Here is a 20,685-nt window from a genome sequence, read left to right as displayed (position 1 = left end):
ATAATCTTATTGTGGATTCCTTATATGTGATGTGTTACTTCTCTCTGCTTTCAAGATTGTCTATTTGTATTTGGCCTTGAACATTTGATTATAATGTATGTTAGTGTGGGCATCTTTGTGTTTCTCTTACTTGGAGTTTGTTGAGATTGCTGGATTTGGAAGTTTGTACCTTTTATCATAGTAGGGGAGTGTTGTCCCAAGGTTTTTCATCGAAAAATCTTTCTGCTCCTTCCTTTCTTCTTTTTCTAGGACTCCTATCATGCATGATAAGCACATCATACTAAAGAATTTCAACTGTCCTAAATTCAAGTTTACTGAGTTTTTTTTCTTCTGTTTACATATCAGCTGTTGAACCCCTGTAGTGATTTTTTTTTTCATTTCAGTTATTATACTTTTCAGGTCTAGAATTTCTGTTCTGTTTGCTTCCTTTTTATATTTTCTATCTCTTTGTTGATACTCTCATTTCATTCATATACTGTTATCCTGATTTCCTGTAGTTCTTTGTCCATTTTTTCCCTTAGGCCTTTGAGCATATTTAAGACAATTTTGTTGTTGTTTTTGTTTTAGAGAGAGTGAGAACACTTGTGTTGGGGGAGGGGCACAAGGAGAGGGAGAGAGAAAATCCCAAGCAATATCCATGTCCAGCGTGGAGCCCAACTCAGGGATCATTCTCACAACCCTGAGATCTTGACCTGAGCTGAAACCAAGAGTAGGATACTTACCTGACTGAGCCACATAGGTGCCACCAATACAGTTGTTTTAAAGCCTTTTTCATTTATTTTTTTTTATTTTTTTATTTTTTTAGTAAGTCAGATATCTGGGTTTCCTTGGGGATGGTTTATCAATTTACTTTATTCCTTTGAATGAGCTATATTTTTCTGTTTCTTTGTATGCCTTGTAAATATTTGTTGTTAGAAGTTGGACATTTGATTATTATAATGTGGTAATTCTATAAATGAGGTTCTCACCCTTACCTAGGATTCACTTTCTTTTTTTAATTGTTGAAGGCTATGACTTATTGAAGATTTGTTTGTTTTGAGGCTTTTTTTCAGTTTTTTTTTTTTTTTTTTAATTCATGAGAGACAAACAGAGAGAGAGGCAGAGACACAGGCAGAGGGAGAAGCAGGCTCCATGCAGGGAGCCCGACGTGGGACTCGATCCCGGGTCTCCAGGACCAGGCCCTGGGCCGAAGGCAGATGCTCAACCACTGAGCCACCCGGGCTGCCCTGTTTTGAGGCTTTTACAAACTATTTTTGGAAGAACTATTCCTTGTCATGTGAGCTCATTTGTCTGTTTTCATGTTCAGCTAATGTTTTGATGGAGATTTCCTTGAAAGCTAGGAACCAATAAACAACAGATAAACAGACACAGAAATACACACATGCACTGAGAGAGAGAAAGAGACAGAGACAGAGAGAGAGACACACACACAGACAGACAGAGAAAATAACCTTGTTTCCCAGTCTTTGAAGACAGGGTCTGTGCTGAGCAGTCCTTTACAGATTAGCTGTACTTGCTCTGAGCCTAGGGATCAGCCTACGGTGAAAACTTAAAGTCCTCTCAAGACTTTTCTGAGAATGGGTTTTTTTCTGGGCATGTGTATGACTTCTAAATTCCTCTGTATATGTGGATTGCTTTTGAATGTCCTAATTTTCCAGAGTTTTACCACATTTTCTTCCCCAAGTTGTTGATACTATATTGTATGTCTCCACCTAGAATCTCTTGCCTGGGGGGGATCTGTGGATTTATAGCCCCCTTATAGCTTTTACTAGCAGGGCCCATCAGTTTCCCCACCTATGGCCCAAACATGTACATAAGGCAGAAATGAGTGAGTCAATCACATCAGAACTGAGTACACCATAATTTTCAAGTAGGGTCTGTTCTCCCTTTGGTTCAACATGGAGAACTGGGTTGCTGGTGTGGAGAACCAAGACTGTCACTACTACATCAGGGAGATGGTGAGACAAGGATGAACAAAAGCACCACAGTGCTTTCCTATAGTTTTAAATATTTTTTTTCCTGATTAGGTATGATTGGTTGCTGTAAACCTTTCATTGTTTTCAAGGCTCCTACGAAGTTTATTCAGATAGTTTTTGTTTGTTTGTTTGTTTTTATCGTTTGTGGAGAAACAAAATCTTGGAGCTTCCTAGTCTTCTGTTTTCCTGATATAACTCAAAATGTTTGCTTTTTCTCTCTCCTAGTTTCTACAGCCTTATTTCTGGAACCATTTCTTTTGTGTGACAAACACCCTTTAGTATTTCTTATAGCAATGGACCAGAGGTTGTTAATTCTCTCACTTCTGTCTTAAGTAAAGGTTTTTATTTAACCTTTGTATTCCAAAAATATATTTTTGTTAGTTTAGACTTCTATATTGGCAGATATTTTCTTTAAAAAATTTTTAAATTTAAATTCAATTTAGTTAACATATAGTATATTATTAGTTTCAGAAGGAGAATTTAGTGATTCATCAGTTGCATGTAACACCCAGTGCTGATTGTATCACATGCCCTCCTTAATGCCCATTACCCAGTTACTCTATCTCTCCAGCCACCTCCCCTCCAGCAACCTCAGTTTGTTTCCAATAGTTAAGAGTCTCTTATGGCTTACCTCCCTCTCTGTTTTTATCTGATTTTTTCTTCCTTCCCACTATGTTCATGTTTTGTTTCTTAAATTCCACACATGAGTGAACTCATATGGTATTTGTCTTTCTCTGACTTACTTTGCTTAGCATAATATGCTCTAGTTCCATTAAGTTATTGCAGATGGCAAGGTTTCATTCTTTTCGATGGCTGAGTAATATTCCATTTATATAGATACCACATCTTCTTTATCCATTCATCTGTCAGTGGCATCTGGGCTCTTTCCATATTTTGGCTATTGTGGATACTGCGGCTATAAACATTGGGGGTACATGTACCCCTTCTGATCACTATGTTTATATCCTTTGGATAAATACTTGGTAGTGTAATTGCTGGGTCATTAGGGTAGTTCTATTTTTAACTCTTTGAGGAACCTCCCTTTTGTTTTTCACAGTGGCTGCACCAGTTTAGATTGGCAGATATTTTTAATCAGCACTTTGAAAATATCATTCCATTATCCCCTACCATCCATTGTTTCTTTTGGAAGGTCATCAGTTTTGAAAAATTTTTACCAACTATATGACAGTTTGTTCTTTCCATCTGAGACATTGATTACACGTATGTTATACTTTCCTGATCTATCTTCTGTGTCTTCGGAATTTTTCATTTATTTCTCTCTCTCTACAACCTGGTATAGATATTTTCTTCTAACCTATTTTCCAGTTCATTAATTCTCTTTTCAGGTGTCTATAATCTGCAATACAATCCATCCATTGAGTTCTTTTAATTTTTGAGTTTTATAATTTATAAGTTGTCTGCCCAAATTCTCAATCTTTTATCTTTTTTTGAATATTTCATCATATTTATTTTAATGTCTGTGCCTAATAGCTTATTATTTGAAGGACTTATAAATCTTACATTGCTTCTCTTGGCTTTCTTTCATGTTTTCTTATCTCTTCATATGCCTGATTAATTTTAATTACAAGACATGAATTGTATATTAAACATTATAGCAATAATTTAAGGCCCAAGGACATGGCTATATTTCTCCAGAAAGAATTTAGATTAGCCTTGGGCAAGAAACTAGGGCACCAGTAATCTCTGAGCACTCTAATCCAATTTCAGACATTATTTGAATCTAGGCTTCAAAATCTTTGTGAGCTAGTCTTATTCCAGTTCATCCTTCCTTCCAAGAAGTAGTTCTTTGGAGACCTAACCAAAACATGGTGTATTATTAAGGCCTTCCTTGTCAGGTCTTGGACAAATTGTTGTCTTCAGTTTTGTATTCCTAATCTCATGAGGTTTTGAAAAACACTGCTCAGTTTATAAGCCTCTCAGTTGTCTATTCCTGAATTAGCAGACACCAGCAGGGGAAAACAGCCACAGTGCCTCTCTGGGTTCTTGACCTCTTTCCTTACCTTACTAGTTATCTGATGCCTACGAATTAAAAAAAATTTTTTTGTCCAGTTGTTCTAGTTATCTTCAAAGGGAGACTAGAAGTGGAAGTTGCCAATTCATTTCTACCATGACATCTTTTTTTTTTAATGTTTATTTATTTATGATAGTCACACAGAGAGAGAGAGAGAGTTAGAGAGAGAGAGGCAGAGACACAGGCAGAGGGAGAAGCAGGCTCCATGCATCGGGAGCCCGACGTGGGACTCGATCCCGGGTCTCCAGGATCACGCCCTGGGCCAAAGGCAGTCGCCAAACCGCTGCGCCACCCAGGGATCCCTACCATGACATCATTTTGCCATTTTTACTAATCCCTGACATAATTCAAGAAATACAGTGAGAATGGGTATGGGAACTTGAGAAAATTTTAGTGAGCATTTTGGGTTTAATAATAATAGTAGCTAAACATGCATTGAGTCCTTGCTCGAGCCAGATATTGTTCCCTGCTTTTCATGCACTTACTCCTTTAGCTTCTAAAGATAAATTTTATGCAAAGCCAAGGTATTTTCTTCAGTAAAGAGTAATCACGAAAGTGAGAATCTCTCTAAAAATGGCATACTTCTTGAGCTATAGTTTGTTGATAGCATTCGCTGACTAGCACAAGACTTGGTCATGGTAGTTAGGCAACTAAATTTGTGAAATAAACAAATTAATAAAGAATGTTGGAATGTAATTGAACTAGTAATTGTATTATTGAGTTACACTTTAAAGAATCATTTGTAGGCACAATTGAAGCTGCATAGAAGCATCTAATCAAATGTGTTCTTAGGCATGATTTAAATCCTGGCTCACAATAATGCAGCTGTTTGTTCTCCACTCTCTGTAACCATTTAGCTCAGCGAAGTTGTGTCACAGTAAGCATTGCTTCCAAGCCAGGAACATGTCATATATAAACCTGCTTGTAATTAAGATTAAATATTGCTCATAGGTATCCATCTGTCTTGGAAGGTTTAGCTGTTCACCTACCTCAGGAGTTTCCACTGAGCAATGTGAATATGTCATTTTAAAAAATTGTACCAATTTTGAAATAACACTGAGTACAATTAAAAATATCATACACAATGTTAGTCCAAAAGATTCAGCCAACCATTGAGGAACTGGGAAGATAATCCTCTTAAATATGAAGTTCTGTTATATGTTATTTCATTATGCTTTTGTTAGAATTTTGTAGCTATTTTTCTCTAAAAATCTTCAAGGTACTCCTATATGATTCTTCTAAAGTTGGCTTTTCTCATGTAAAGTTATAAATGAGGGAAGTAAGGTAGCCTATAGAAAGGGGAAAGGAAATGAGAAAAAGAAAGGTTTGGGAGAGACTTTGGAAGAACAATGAGTACTATTCCATACTTTATGTGAAGAAGCTGTATAGCAATAAACATCACCTCAGTGGTAGCAGACTAGTTTTTCATAAAATTAAAGATCTCTCTTTAGTTAATGACCTCATTTACTGACTCTGTGATAATCTTAAAGTATGTCACAAATTCTTTGACACTTCTTCCACTGAGTGGTGGAACCTGTGTCCTCTCTCCCTGAACCTGGGTTGGGCCTTTGGACTGCCTTAATCAGTGGAGTAAAATGCCATGTACTATGCTTTTGTTCTCTTGGAACAGCTGTGCTTAGAACTCAGCCACCACGTTGTGAGGAAACCAATGTAGCCACATGGACAGGTCATGGAAGGCATTCCAACAATCCTCGCCAAAAACCATGCTAAGGTCTCAGCCAACAGCTAACATCAACAACCAGACATGTGAGTAAGTGAGCCTCGAGCCTTCATATATTTCCAGTCCTCAACATTGAATATTCTTAGTGGAGGCCCCAGGCATTATGGAGCAGAGACAAGCCATCTCACTGTGTTCTTTCTGAATTCCTGACCCAGCAAGTTTATGATTCATTTATAAAATGATTGTTTTATGCCATTAAGTTTGGGGAAGTTGGTTGTACAGCAAATAGATAACCAGAAAACTCATTCATAATTGAGGACTAGAATCTGGGTATAACCCATTTTTCCTGGCTTAGTTTTCATTGTTCTTCCTATTCCTGTCTGTGCCCTACTTCTGTATTATTCTCTCCCCACTCTGCCCCTGATCAGTCTGCTTTCCCTTACAAGGGCATCTCATGCACTTTCACCTTCCCCATGTTTTTGCTGGTGCTATTTCCTCTTCTTGGGCTGTAGTGTCACTAAGATCTGGTCTGAGTGCCATTTGGGCCTCTCAGTAGCAGAGTGATCAATCTCTCTAACCTTTATCAGAAAAATAGAAGTCAAAATAGAACCTATTTATAGATTAAATGGCTAAAATATATAAAGTGCGGGCAGCCCCGGTGGCTTGGCCATTTAGCACTGCCTTTGGCCCAGGGTGGGATCCTGGAGACCCAGGATCGAGTCCCATGTTGGACTCCCTGCCTGGAGCCTGCTTCTCCCTCTGCCTGTGTCTCTGCCTCCTTCTCTCTCTCTCTCTCTCTGTCTCTCATGAATAAATAAATAAAATCTTTAAAAAAAATAAATAAAATATTAAAGTGCTTAGTGTCTGACACACACATAGTAAACACTCAATAAGTGTTAGCTATTATTATAAGTTCTTTCTATTCTTGAAAGTGAGTTTCTATTGAATAGTTAAGCCTTAAATGAAACCTTTGTCTTTTAAGTCTGAGCTCATATGTCAATTCCTCTGTGAAGACATCCCCATTTACCAGAAAAAATTAAATTGCTCTTCCATTATGCTTCCAAGTACTTTCCACATTCTTCTATTATAGATTTGACAAGTAACTTATTATATATGTGACCCCTCCCTCCCTTAGGGACCACATTCCTCAAGGGAAAGGTTTAAGGCAAAGACCTCACAAGAAATAAGGAATGTCCTTGTCCCTTGTATGAGTATATATGTGTGTGTGTGTGTATTTGATATATATGTACATCAAATACCATAATAAGGAAAAGAAAGTGAAAAATTGGTTAGATGACTATAGCAGGACAAGACTCAAGAATTTATAGAATCTGGGTCCCTGTCCAAATACTCTTTCCACTCACAAGACTTAAATTTTCCAACTTTGTTGAGGATATATAAACAAGTTATGGGAGCCATGTCAGGGGAGATGTACATTCTTCATCAGTTCATAATTGTCCACTGTGTACCAGCTGCTATAGTGGGTAGTGGGTGCTATAGAGTTTAGGCTCCATGGTCTATACCCACCCCCTTGCAAATATTCCCAAGTGTGGTTCCCGAGGGTGAACCTAACTATGCTAGAACCAGAGGAGCTGAGTGTTGCTAGAGAAAATTACACAACTGAGCTGACTGGATGCACTATATCCCTGCCTTCCTTCCTGCTAGGGAGATGACCTCACTTTAGACCATTAGTAAAAATAAATACTATCAATAGGAACTTATTTATCTATCTACACCTCCCCCTCAAAGACTTGCACTTGTCCCTGTTTCTTCTGCTGCTCAAATGGAGGCTGTATCCCTCCACCTATCAAAGGCCAGGTCCTCCCTTTGTGTTCTGGATTTCTTTATTTTCATCCACCCAAAGTCTTCTACCTTCTGGTTTTCCCCTTCTTTTCATGATTTGATAATGTCTTCCTCTCTATTGGATCATTCTCATAAACATGCTCTAGTATTTCCCATCTTCTTTACTTCACATTCTATACCCCTTCTCTGACTGCTTTATATTTCTGCTCCCCTCCCAGGAAAGTTTGTTTTATTTTATTTTATTTTTTTAAAGATTTTATTTATTCATGAGAGACACGCAGAGAGAGGCAGAGACACAGGCAGAGGAAGAAGCAGGCTCCATGCAGGGAGGCCAATGTAGGACTGGATCTCGGGACTCCAGGATCATGCCCTGGGCCGAAGGCAGGTGCTAAACCACTGAGCCACCCAGGGATCCCCTCCTTGGAAAGTTTCTTCGAAATAGTTGCTACACTCGTTGTCCCTTTTTTTTTCTCTCACCATTTCCTCTTGGGTTGACTCCAATGTGGATTCTCTTTCCAGTACTCTCCACTGACTATTCTTGTGAGGGTGACCAATGGATACTTCTGTTTTCATTTTAAACTCACAGTAGCATTTGGTTCACTCAAGCTCTCCCTTCTGTCTAGCCTCTGGGACATTACTTGTTCCTGATTTTCTTGTCACATTGGCTGCTCCTTCTTAGTCTCCTCGACTAGTCTATCCTCCTCTGCCCTACCTCCAAATAATAAGAGTTCCCAAAGGTTCCTAGGGCCTCTTCTTTCCTTGTCCTTTCTCATTTGTCCCTAGATCATGTCTATTGCCAGAGATTTAAAGAACATCTTCACCGATGAATTCTAAATCACCAGCCCAGACATCTCTCAACCCCCAGGCTTGTATTTCCAAATGCCTTTCTAATATTTCCATGTCAATAGTCCTTAGCCATCTCAAATTTAACATGGGTCAAAGGAATCTCAGACCCCTCCCTGTTTCCTCTCCCAATCTAATCTTTCACATCTTAGTAAACAGTACCACTTTCCACACCAGCTGCCAAAACTAGTAATATGGAATTCATTCTTGACTCTACCAAACGCTGTCTACCTCCAAAATATACTTATTACTACTCCACAGATGTCTGACTCAGGCACTTTATAAATATTCGTTTAATGAACAAATGAATAGGAAAAAGGTTTATGTTTGCCATCCAGAGAAACATGCAACAGGTTCCTGTGAGTCTTATGGGATGAGAAGTTGGTGTTCCTATTGTCAACAGGATAAGAAGACACTGGAATTAAAGCACACTGAAAAGAGGTGGGGAAAATATTTCCCCAGCTTCTGGGATAGGAAGGAAATTTGCCTGGGGAAGGTAAGAGTCAAGGTGGCTAGATCATTCTAAGTCACAACGTTGTGGTGTGCAGAAAGGAATACTCATAGAACATACAGGAGACTCTTTGAGGCCTTGGGAACTTTCCTCAACTTTCCTCATGGAAGAGTCTATAAACTCAGAGAGTGAAGCAACCCTTTGGGAAGCCTCTTTAAAGGGCTGTAGTATCTTAAGAAGAGGGGCACTCTAAAGTAGGTAGCAAGGAGGGCAACAGCAGTGTTGGTGTCAGTAGTAAAGCAGCAGGTGAATTTTAGATAGCTACTTTAGAAGCTACTGAGCATTTCTGCCAGTGAAAAGAGGTCTGGTGAAAGTGAGTTTCCAAGTGCTCATATTCTGAAGTTGCTATAGGTGCTCTTACACACACACACACACACACACACACACACACATACACCTTTTGTCAAAAATATATGGGAAAAGCAGCATCTTATCTTTTGGAGAGTCACTGCACATATTTGCATTATAAATACTCCAAGATGTCCTGCAGTAGAGAAAATGGTTTAACTTTATTTCATGCAGCATATTCCAAACATGTTTGGTCTCAGAGCCTTTTGTCATAGAATACCTTATAACATGTCACTGCACCCTACTATTCCACAGAACACAGCGGACTGATTGCAGGAAGGCCATGTTTCCTTAACTCTGGACTCAGACTTGATGAGGGAATCTGCAAATCCCCGTGTGCACCAATCCCTGAATAAATAACAGTGCCTAAATACATATAGCCACTTAAAAAATGTATGTCAGTATCTGTAATTTTAAAAATACTAATTCTTAATCACTCAACACTATGATCCTATTATGTGGGAACATGAAGAATCATTTTTCACTAAAAAGACATCTTACAAATAAAAATTTGTGGATCAAGCATCCTTAAAATGACTTTGGTCCTATAAATACTAATGACTGACATATTTTGGTGCTTAATATGTTCTGGTACTATACTAATTTATTTATGGAGACTATCTCATTTAATCCTTACAGCAATGCTATGAAGCAGGTACTATTATTACCATCCTTATTGTACAGTTGAGAAAAATGAGGTTTAGTGAAATTAACTGCAACAATTTGTTGAAAGCCACACAATATAAAATGGTAGAATTGGGATTTGAACCCAGAAGCCTGACTCCAGAGCCTACAGGTCAATCATTAGGCTGTGTGGCCCCCATCCAGGCAACCTGTTCTGAAGGGAATGAAGCACAAGCCATTGTTTGAGCATTTTCAGAAAAGAATGGAGATTTCTATGTCCTGTTTTATGGCAGTTAATTCTGCTTCTACATGTTCCTGAGGAACTTCTCTGAGGACCTCTCCTCCACAAGACCAAGCTCTCTCCTTTTCTCCATTAATTCCACAATTAAAAGAGAAACCATCCAGTCCAGTGTTTTAGGGAGATGAAGGGAAAAGAAGGGATCTTTCCTCACATGTTTCCCTCATGACATCACATCCATTTCCACAGCACCTCACCAGGATTTGCTCAAAAAGATTTGAAAAAAAAAAAAGAATTACAGACAGTTATGAAGCAAATTAGTCTGGGGTGAAGGAAGTGTCTCTGTGCCTTTCCTAAAAGAGGGGAGTATGCATGGCTCAGAACGGAGGCCCATTACCTCACTTTGGATCATCATGCTGAATTGGGTGTCCTCTTCTCAGTCAGGGATAAGGCATGTGATTTGAATGTCTTAAGATATGCCTTTGAACCTATGGCAAATATATATATTTTTGTTTGTTTGTTTTTCCAAGCAGAAACACCAGAGAGCAAAAGTCAGAAAGTGTAATGGTGGCCCTTCATGCATAACAATGACAATGATTGTGGAAGCAGGAGTCCTTGACTCTCTGCCCCATAAATTATCTGCTGAGTGCTGCTGGTTAACATCTCAGATTGGCACTGTGCTACTCTTTCTTTCAGCACATGGAATAGATTGCTGCTTACACATAAACAATGGCAACCCATCCCAGAGAGCGTCCCACCAGGAAAATGGAACATAAAATTGCTTTCCTGAACTGTTTTTCTTTTAGCAAGTTATTTTCCAGAGTTTTCCCAGCATGTCTCAAGCAGCACTTCAATACCTCATCTCCTGAGGTACGACACCATATTATAAATGATGTACTGGGAAAACACTTAGGACCTAGGTGGGAGTTAACAATTTAACTGTCTTTTTAAAGAGCTGCATTTTAATGTGTGCATAGGAAGGCCTCTGGGAGAAGCTAAACCAGATGAGTCTATTGTATACTAATCTATCCTTACACCACCCAGAATGACAACACTACATAATTTCTGTCGTAGATTAGTATGGAGCACTCTATGGTATATATGTATGTCCTATATGTCTCTTCCCAGCTAAAATCAGGGTGAAAGAAGAAGAGAAAAGGGAAGCAGGAGCAAAGATAACTCCAAGGTGAGGTCTAGAACATGAACACAGTGACAACAGTTTGTAGACCTCACGCTGAGCTTCCCAGATATGTGTTCAAAGGAAAGGAACCTCATCTCTTCACAGTACCCAGAGGATCAAACCAATTGCTCGAGGGATTTTTTTTTTTAGCTGTTTTTGGCACTGAAGTCAGGTGGCGGCCTTTCCCTAGAGGCCTGGTGAAATGGACACAATATGATGCAGCGAACATCATACCCAAACACAGTCTTTACAGTAGAGTCAGTGAGGCTCATTGGGCTCCCCATAAAGCCCCTCCAGCTCAGCTAGAAGCATCTCACCAAAGGGTAACTCTGTGAGAATAATTCTGCAGGGGCCCAGTCTAGTCTACATAATCAGCTGATCAATAATGTGCAAACAATAAAGTCAAAATGAATCCAGAAAGCACTATATTAATAAAATGGACTGATTGGCTATCATCTGAGTGCAGGAAGTTACATCTTGCTAGTAAATGCTTTACTGACTTAAATTATGATCACTTTGGAAGTTTCCTATGCCTTTCCCATCAGCAGCATAAATATTAGAAGAAGGGTATAGTTGATAGCAGTGAGTAGTAGCAGCCTGAAGAAGGATAATAATTATCGTCACAAACTCTATACCATTTATTGGGCTCTTCTTATTTCCTAAGCCCTGTACACATGCACTTTTACATGCATTATCTCTGCAATCCTCCCAGTAACACTGTGAGAGGTTCTATTTTACAAAATAAGACATCAGAGGATACAGACATACCTCCTCTTACTGACCTTCATCGTGCTTTGCAGATGTTTGCAAATTGAAGGTTTGTAGCAACCCTGTCTTGAGTGAGACTATCATGGCCTTTGTCCAATAGCATCTGCTCACTTCGTATCTCTGTGTCACATTTTGATTATTCTTAGCAATATTTTTAGCTTTCGTCTTCATTATATTTTTTTACAATGATCTGTGATCAGTGATCTTTGATGTTACTATTGTAATTGTCTTGGGGTGCTCACATAAGATGGCAAACTTAATTGATAAATATTGTGCATGTTCTCACTGCTCCGCCAACCAGCTGTTCCTCCATCTCTCTCTCTCCTTCTCCTCAGGCCTCCCTATCCCCTGAGACACAATATTGAAATTAGACCAATTAATGACCCTACAATGGGCTCTTAAGTGTTCAAGTGAAAGGAGAATTCACACGTTTCCTACTGTAAATCAAAAGCTAGAAGGATCCCTGGGTGGCTCAGCAGTTTAGTGCCTGCCTTCCTCCCAGGGCATGATCCTGGAGTCCTGGGATCAAGTCCCACATCGGGCTCCCTGCATGGAGCCTGCTTCTCCCTCTGCCTGTGTCTCTGCCACCCCCCTCTGTCTCTCATGAATAAATAAATAAAATCTTAAAAAAAAAAGCTAGAAGTGATTAAACTTAGTGAAGAAGGCATGTTGAAAGTGGAGTTCAGCAGAAAAACTAGGCCTCTTGAGCCAGTTAGCCAAGTTGTGAGTGCAAAGGAAAAGTCCCTGAAGAAAATTGAAAGTGCTATTCCAGTGAACACATGAATGATAAGTGAAACAACCGAATAGCTGATATGGAGGAAATGGTGGTCTGGACAGAGGATCAAATCTCAAGCTAAAACCTAATCCAGAGCAAGGCCCAGACTCTCTTCAATTTTTTGAAGGCTGAGAGAGGTGGGGAAGCTGCAGAAGAAAAGTGTGAAGCTAGCTGAGGTGGGTCCATGAGGCTTGAGGAAAGCTGTCTCCATAACCTAAAAGTGCAAGTTGAAGCAGCAGGTGCTGATGTAGAAGCTGCAGCAAGTTATCCAGAAGATCTAGCTAAGGTAGTCAGTGAAGGTGGCTACACTAAAACAGATAGTTCAGCATGCCATCTAGGGCTAGCTAGAAGGAAATCAGTGCCTGGCTTCATAGTTCAGTTTGACTCTCTTGTTAGGGGGTCATGCAGCTGGTGACTTTAACTTGAAGCCAATACTCATTTACCCCTCAAAATCCTGGGGCCCTTAAGAATTATGCTAAATCGACTCTTCCGTAAGCTCTGTAAATGGAGCAACAAAGCCACGATGACAGCACAGCTGTTTATAACATGGTTTACTGAATATTTTAAGCCCACTGTTGAGACCTACTGCTCAGAAAAAAAGATTTCTTTCAAAATATTACTGTTCATGCATGCACCTGGTCAACCAAGAGCTCTGCCAGAAATGTACGAGGTTAATGTTGTTTTCATGCTTGCTAACACGGCATCCATTCTGCAGCTCCTGGATCAAGGAGTCATTTGGACTTTCAAGTCATATTATTCAAGAAATACATTTCATAAGGCTATTGCTGCCATAGATAATGATTCTCTGTGGAGCGAGGCAAAGTTAATTGAAAACCTCTAGAAGGATTCATGAGAAGAGGTCAAAATACCAACATTAACAGGAGTTGGAAGAATTTGATTGCAACCCTCTGGTATGACTTTGAGACGTCCAAGACTTCAGTGGAAGAAGTACCTGCAGATGTGGTGGAAACAGCAAGAGAACTAGAGTCAGAAGTCACGCCTGAAGATGGGACTGTATTGTTGCCATCTCATGATAAAACTTGAACAGATGAGGGGTTGCTTCTTCTAGATGAGCAAAGAAAGTGGTTTCAGAGGTGGAATCTATTCTTGGGGAACAGGCTGTGAAGACTGTTGAAATGACAACAAAGAATTTAAAATATTACATTAATTTAGTTGATGAAGCAATGGCAGGTTTGAGAGGATTGACTCATTTTGAAAGACGATCTACTGTGGGTAAAATGCTATCAAATAGCGTCTCATGCTACAAAGAAATTATTCATGAAAGGAAGAGTCACCTGATGTAGCAAACCTCATTGTTGTTTTATTTTAAAAACTTGCCACAGCCACCCCAGCCTTCAGTAACCTCCACCCCGAGGAGTTGGCAGCCATCCACACTGAGGCAGGACCCTTCACCAGCAAAAAGATGATTACTCTCTGAAAGCTCAGATGATGGTTAGCACTTTTTAGCAATAAAGTATTCTTAAATTAAGGTACGTACTTTTTTTTTTTTTTAGATATAATGCTATTGCACAGTTGAGAGACTGTAGTAAAGTGTAAATACAACTTTTACATGCACCGAGAAACCGAAACATTCATTTGATGTGCTTTATTGTGGTGGTCTGGAGTTTGCACAATATTTGCAAGGTTTGCCCATATAACCATGAAATGAATTGCCCAGAGCTCATAAGTAGTGGAGTAGATTGCGGCTCCAGTTCAGACTTTCCACCGTACCATGCCACCTCTATATTTCCACCATTTAATTAGGGAGTTCCTTTCTCCCCTGGTTTCTTACAATCCCTATTTTGTATGATTTTCTTCCCAGTGGCACATAGGACTAAACATCGTTTGAAAAAAGAAATCACTCTGTTGATCTTTTGAGTAGAGTTAATACTCTAGTAGAGAGGGAGAAAGCACTTCTCAATTCTTTTGCTCTGTTGGTAGCAACAGTGCAGTCTGAGTTCTTGAATAGTCTAGTCCAGATTTCTGTTGACTAACACATTCTCATTAAAAACCACTTATCTGAATTCCTTTACTGAGGTTACTGCCCCTTTTGTGCATTTGTGATAGGGAGTTGCTTTGGGGATTTGTTTTCCTGCTTGCACCTGTTTCATATCTTCAGCACACAGCCAGTCCATGCCAGCACTGTACAGCAACCTTCCACGTATTATAGATGCACTCAAAACCACGAGTGGTTTCCTTAAGGAAAAGCTTCTTTGCTGACGTGAGACCGATAGTTCAACCTCTCAAAATATCTAGCTGTGGCCATGTCCATATAATTAATACTGCTTTGAAAGAATAGTTGAGCAAACATCTTTCCTGGTCTGTGATTAAACTTGAGAGACTGTATAGTTCACTTGGGAGGCAGGAGTTCCACTCCGTATTATATTGTAAAGGCTTATCCATATGGAAATATGGAGAGCTAGTTATCCACTTTCACAACTGTGAATTGTTTGTACACTTATTGGTGTACATTTAGATTTTTTTCCAGTTTCCTAAAAAAAGGTCTGTTTGTTTTGCTATTACAAACTGTTGCAGCGTATATTCTTGTTCATGTCTACTTGTGAACATTTCCAAGAATTTTTCTAGAGTGCATGCTAAGAAACAGAATTGATGATTCACTGTGTGTTTCTCATCTTTACCTTTATTAGCTATTGCCAAATTGTGCTCCAGTTTACACTCTGAGCAGCAGTAGATGGAGGAGACACTTTCTTTGACCACACATCTTCATTAGCCTTTGGTTTTATCGGATATTTATTTATTTATTTTTGCCTTCCTAATGGGTGTGAAATATTCCACTCTAGTTTTGAAATACTTCAAGTATTTGATAATGGCTGACTTGGTAGCTCTGTGAAAATAGGGCTTGTTCTAAATGAAATAGATAATGCAGGAGAAGAATTTATTCAATGAGGTCCCAATGACGGTGGTCAAGGAAACCAGTTGCTGCCAGTCTTTGAGCGGTTGTATTAAAAAATAAAAATGTAAATAAATAAATAAATAAATAAATATAAATAAATAATAAAATGTCACCGGTGTTCTTATTTTAACAAGTTATAAACAGTTCTTCCCCTTTTCCTATGCTACTGACCTTTTTCTCTTCAGACTGGGTTATTCATTTGGTACTAGCAATAAATAAGTCAAGACTGACACCCATCTGCATGAGGAAAGTAGTTGCTTAGAAATGGGAAGAGTGGGGGTGGGATGCTGTGATTGGCACAGCCACTTAAGCACAGGACTTCTGGTTTCAGCTCAGGTTGTAATATGGGGCTCCACTTGGGCTCTGCACTCAGATCAGAGTTTCTTGAGTTTCTCCCTCTCCATCTGCCCCTTCTACTTGTATTCTTTTGCTCTCCAAAATAAGTACATCTTTAAAAAAAAAGGAGAAACGTGAAGACTGATTTTAAGCAGTGTGCTGAATTTCCTTGGACATGCCTGAAAATGTTCTTGGATGCTTGGGGTGGGGTGGAGGAGCTGGCCCCTGCCCTGCAGAGGCAGGCAGGAAAATGGGCCCTGTGAGGCTGGGCCAGGCTCTGGAGAAAAGTTCCAGCCCCCAGGCCTGATTAGTTAGTTGCTCTTAATCTGTGTTTATTTTCCCTTCGTTACCTCTGAGCCTTTAATTGAGTCTTATTTCATAACTTTAGCCTTCGTGCTGCTCTACTACAGGGAATAAAGGAAAGAGTCTTAAGTACACTTGAGTCTGACTTGTGGAAGAGCAGAAGTGGCCCTGGAGACAAAGATGGCAACAGTGATGGTGACAAGACTCCAAGGGAAAGGTGAATCTTGAGGGGACTGAAATCTGGTTATCAATTCAGGCTCCTGTTCTTATGTAGAGATCCTACCTCCATTCTGATCTTGGGTGGGTTATAAAGGGAGTTTCCCTCATCGGCTTCTAGGCAGGTGAATCCTGGCTGACTCACTTGTGAGACAAGCCCCCTGTTCCTTCATTTCCAGGGAGTTGGCATGATGCCGCAGAAAGAGCATGCTCTTTGAAGGTGGCAGACGAGTTTACATCCATGCTGGGAAAGGTTTCTGCACATGGGCAATTTACTTCTGCTCCCTGAGCCTCCAATTCCTCAGCTCTGCGAAGAGGATAAGAGTGCCTGCCTTCGAGAGTTACAGTGAGGATGAAATATGATCGCTTAGGTGAAAGCACCTCCTATAACATCTGGAACACAGCAGACATCGAAGAAGACATTCATTCCCTTCCTCTCCTACCCCCACTCCTCTGTCTCTGAGAGCAGCTTTCCCCACAACCCCCGGCCCCCCAAGGGTCCTTCGTGCTGGCCCCGCACCTCTCGTGAGCCTCCATGCCTTCATAAAAGTTGACCTCTCCCAGGCCTTGTTTCTGCTATTGGGTAACAATTGACTTACGATGATTAGCTCCATGTCGTACACTCTTATTGACAACTTAGGGGACCACAGGAGATTTATGGGGGAGATGCACTATCTGGGGGACAGTAGGAATCTAGCAGTAATTAACACTAACCTCCAGATCATACCACTTACCTTCAGGGAAAGCCTTAGCGTGGGGTTTGGAAGTAAATGGATTTTTCTCTGAAAGCCCCCAAGGAGCAATCACTGTCCTCACTGCCCTTAAGATAACTGCCTCTCCTCACTGCTGGAAGAGATTTAGGACCAACAGATGAGATTACAATTATCCATGACACTCTTTGGCCTTAAATTAAAATGCTTTCAATGGTGGGTGGCTGGCTGAGGTGGCTGGCTCTGTAACCTTCCGTTGTTCAGTTAGCAGTTCAGATTTGCCCCTGCAGCAGCATTCTCCTTTAGGGAGGAAGGCGGCCTGTGATGAGGATAAGCGGGGGCCTCAGCCCTGCGCCTAACCACAGACACTCAGCTGGCTGGAAACATCCCTCCCTCTGGCACCACTGCGCCTTTCTGACACTCTCAGTGGAGAAACTGAAGATCAAACAAGTTTAATCTCTGACCCCCACACTGGCCACCTAGCAGGAGTCTGTCTTTAGGGCAAGGGGGATCTGAAATAATTCATGTTGCCCTCTCCACAGTGTTCTTTCTCCACAGGAGGCTGTTGGCTGCTTAGGGCTATCAATCTGACATACTTCTCCACTTCTGCACGGAGACTAAAATACCATTTAAGTCTTATTCCAACATTTCTCAAATCATGTGGGTATTACCAAGCATGAAATCATCATCTAAAAACTCAATTTTAAAGAGCTGGTTCTTTGGGAAAAATAAGAAAGAACATTTCCCCCTGTTTACTCTGAGATTTGTTTTTTTTTTTTCCAACAGTGTGGTTATTGTGTTTTTCTTAATCTTCGGAGATTATGCTTCAATTTTTCACCTAGGCTCCAATTTGCCCATAAATCTCTTCATTTTGCTTAATTTAAATGTTTTGGCCAACTTCATGGTTTAATAATGAGAAATAAAATTGGAGCCTTAATGACTACTAAGGAGGGAATTTTCATTTCATCTGGAATTAAAAGAGCTGTTAAAGAGGCGGGCACCCTGTCAGACAAGCTGCCACAACCTTCACTGGAGCATGCCAAATGTGGCTTGATCTTATACATTTCTTTATACCCACGGCAATCCTCCAATACGATTACTTGAAAATCCTTCAGCTCCAGCCCGACTTACATCCACCTGATTGCTACGCCCCTATTGATTAAGCTGGGAACTAGTCATTGAATTCAGGCCATCTGAGAAGCCCCCGAGGTCCCCACGGTGTCCCTCACATGCTGCCCATTGGAGCTAAGGCAAGTTACCCAGCTCTGGAATGCTCCGGCACAGCTTGTATAATGGGGGCCCTGAGACCACAATGATCAGATAACCAGGCAGGAGAGAGTACTGTTTCAGCGCTTCCACCTGAGCAGACAAACTTAAAAGAGAACTATGAAAAGTTTAAAAAAAAAAAAAAAAAAAAAAAAAAACCTTTCTTGTAGGTTTACCAGCAGAGAAAGGTATCCACCGCATGGCTACATAGCCTAGAATTCCCTCCTTGTCCCAGAGCTGGGAGGAAACATGAGCTGGGTAATTCCCCTCTGCAGAGAGAGGAGCTCTGGTTTCTTTAGCTTGTATAGAATATAGCGAGTCCTATGAGACAGTTGATGGAGAGGCTGTTTGGCACTGGAGAGAATAATGGGAACTGGTTGGAGGTACAGCAACCTACTTCTATTGGGGGCTTATTGGATAGTTGGGAAAAAAACCACCTCAGATTATTCCATCTTGGGTACCCTCTTCGGGTATGTCCCACCCAGGTCACTTTCCTTACCACCTGTCACCTCGAAATATCCTTCAAGTATCCCATCCTTCACTCCACATTTAGTCTTATATTGTCCTGGGTGAGGATGCTTTGTGCACTTGTCTTTTAACACAAATTATAAGCGTTCCAGGACAAGAACCTTGTTTTAGATTTTTTATTCTTTCATTGACTGATAAACAAGTCAGTGATTAAGCCACTCATTATTCCAGCACCTACTATGGCTAAGAGCATTGAGCAAGGCTTATTTTTTTGCTACTCCAGGGACCCCAGAGAAGTGTGGTACCTAATTTCTGCCTTCCGGTAGTTCATGCTCTTGTTGGATAAGCTCAGTGTATATGGAGAGAAAGATAATAATGCAGTAGCACATAGTAAGATCACAATGATTCAAAAACACATAAAAACCACTAGAAGACAAGATTTTAATACTGATATTCTTTAGGTAGTGCCATTTGTGTTCCTTTTTTTTCTCCTTTTTGAATTTCCCAAATTTTCTATAATGCATGTGTATTACTTAATTATTCAAAAACCTAAACCTTAAAATATAGGTTAAGAAAAACAGCATTTTTTCTCAACTCATCAAAACTGACTAGACTTCTCATATGGTAATCAGTCTGCATGCTGGAGTTGTAATTTGTTGACCTTCAAACTGTTATGATGGTTTTACATTTATAAGCAAACCACCAAGGGGAAATATTTTGGTTTTCCTGACAAGTATGAAGAAACTGAAGTTGATTTTGATTATTTTGGTAAAGAAGATCGGTCCTATTTGTTCTAAGCAAGTACGACCTTGATGGACTTCTATTGAAATGAACCAAGTTTTGGTAATTTTATTTTGAGCGGAAATCACTTTTTGAGGATAATGAGGAGAGAAGGGAGAAGGCTTATTGATTTTTCCAAAGCTGGCATGGGAGTCAGGAGGCTGCATCCTTCTAACCTATAGAGAAGGTGTGTAGACAGCTGGAAAAAGATATTCCCTTGTACCTATCGACTGGAACCAACACCCCACCAGCCTATGAATGTTACCAACCTGCTCTCCATACAAGGTTCATGCCCAGTAAAAGAAGGGAAATCATATTTTTGCCTGGTATAAATTATTAAGTTGTTCTACGCATGATTGCTTTAGATCAAGGGTGTATTAGCATATCCTTGCCACTCCGTGTCCTGCTCATAGCATTTTTATGTACATTGGTCTCGGTTGAATTTGCCTCATTCACTCATGCATTCCTTCATGGGAACTCAATTTGCACAAGGAATCCTACACTGAAAGAATAAAAGATGAAAAAGGCATTTTCTCTGCACTTGAAGTGACTTACTCTGGTAGGTGTGGGGGTTATTAGAACAACATACGTATCAAGTACATAGAATTCATTGAGGGAAGTGCTAAGGGCCATTAAAAAAGTTTGGGGATGTTCAGGAGAAGGGGAGGTTATTTCCTCACTCCTTTGGGGATGGGGATCATTGAAGACTTCACAGGGGAGATGATAATGTGAGCTGGCTCTTCAATAGGTGGACTTTGGCAATACAGAGATGACTGGGAAGGGCATTCCAGGAGTGAGCACCACCCAAGTGAAGACCTAGAAGAAAAGCGTGGAATAAACAGGATAAAGACAGAACGGGAAGTGGTATGGTCTGACTGCAGGGTGGATAGGAGGTAGGTAAGAAAGGTGTCAG

The 20,685-nt window shown here is 40.2% G+C and overlaps 1 long non-coding RNA gene across 7 annotated transcripts in view; it reads left to right on the top strand.

Annotated features, from left to right (window-relative positions):
• Positions 1 to 17,155, top strand: part of LOC144311419 (uncharacterized) — a 29,602-nt gene extending 12,447 nt beyond the window's left edge. For 5 of the 7 annotated variants that reach the window (XR_013376969.1, XR_013376967.1, XR_013376972.1 and 2 more), the window contains 3 exons: positions 5,639 to 5,775; positions 16,418 to 16,549; positions 16,728 to 17,155. This is a non-coding gene — a long non-coding RNA (uncharacterized LOC144311419). Of the gene's footprint in view, positions 1 to 1,155; positions 1,277 to 4,355; positions 4,378 to 5,638; positions 5,776 to 16,417; positions 16,550 to 16,727 lie in introns of those variants that run through there. The other 2 variants (XR_013376973.1, XR_013376974.1) reach the window with 2 other exon arrangements.
• Positions 17,156 to 20,685: the final 3,530 nt, after the last annotated feature.

The sequence above is a fragment of the Canis aureus genome, chromosome 3, assembly GCF_053574225.1.
Source record: "Canis aureus isolate CA01 chromosome 3, VMU_Caureus_v.1.0, whole genome shotgun sequence".
NCBI classification, from domain to species: domain Eukaryota; kingdom Metazoa; phylum Chordata; class Mammalia; order Carnivora; family Canidae; genus Canis; species Canis aureus.
The sequence above is the reverse complement of the archived record's forward strand: the minus strand, read 5'-3'. Positions and strand labels throughout refer to the sequence as shown.